Below are 812 nucleotides of genomic sequence, written 5' to 3'. Positions count from 1 at the left end.
TATATATACATACATATAAGGATGATCAATGATAAAAAATATTTCGAACATGATTTTATTATAAATTTTAATATAATAACTTTAAAGAAAATAAAATTTTATATTCTAAACAGAACTATATTTTCTATCAAATTTTCATACATTTTTGCGGAAGAAATAAATATTTAGTTATACCTTTCATTTATAAAATATCGTATATCTATTATATCATATATCTATTATAAAATGATTATGAATTACCTAATGAGTGATCTTTACAACACATCTTTTGCAGAATTATAATAAAATTTTAAGAAACATACTTGTTGTAGACCCTTGTATCTGTATGTCTTACATTAAATCTATCTAACATATAAATTCTATAGTTTATTACACATATATTGTACAATAATTTTTACCATTTTTTGTGATCCACATTCCAAGTAATTGTTTTTGTCCTGCAAAAAGATGGTTGATGTTTTGTTATAAAAACAAATATATGATATGTGAATCCATGTATGCATTACCTATGATATCGAAAGAGATCAAAAAGATGCCTAGGTAATACTGCAGCTATGAATTGTAAAACTATAAATTATAAATGATTGATAAAATGAAAAATTCTTTGATAAATAGTTAATTTTTTCTCAGTGTTTATTTCATTATTAATAAGTATTTGAAAGAAAAGAATTATATTCGTTATTCTTAACGCAGTAGAAGCTAGACATCTCATATACTCATGAAGAAAGTTAAGAGGTCTGATGATTTCTTTTAACTAATCTAAATATTAATTAAACTTGATGTATAAAATATAGAAATAAAAACATAAAAAA

At 21.6% G+C, this 812-nt stretch overlaps 1 protein-coding gene across 2 annotated transcripts in view; it reads right to left on the bottom strand.

The window, feature by feature from the left end:
- Positions 1–812, bottom strand: part of LOC108686509 (CDK5 and ABL1 enzyme substrate 2) — a 12,008-nt gene that overhangs the window by 7,386 nt on the left and 3,810 nt on the right. The gene's annotated exons all lie outside the window — the stretch shown is intronic.

Source organism: Atta colombica, unplaced genomic scaffold, assembly GCF_001594045.1.
Source record: "Atta colombica isolate Treedump-2 unplaced genomic scaffold, Acol1.0 scaffold100, whole genome shotgun sequence".
Taxonomy (NCBI): domain Eukaryota; kingdom Metazoa; phylum Arthropoda; class Insecta; order Hymenoptera; family Formicidae; genus Atta; species Atta colombica.
Note: the sequence above shows the minus strand (reverse complement) of the source record. Positions and strands in the feature narration are given on the sequence as shown.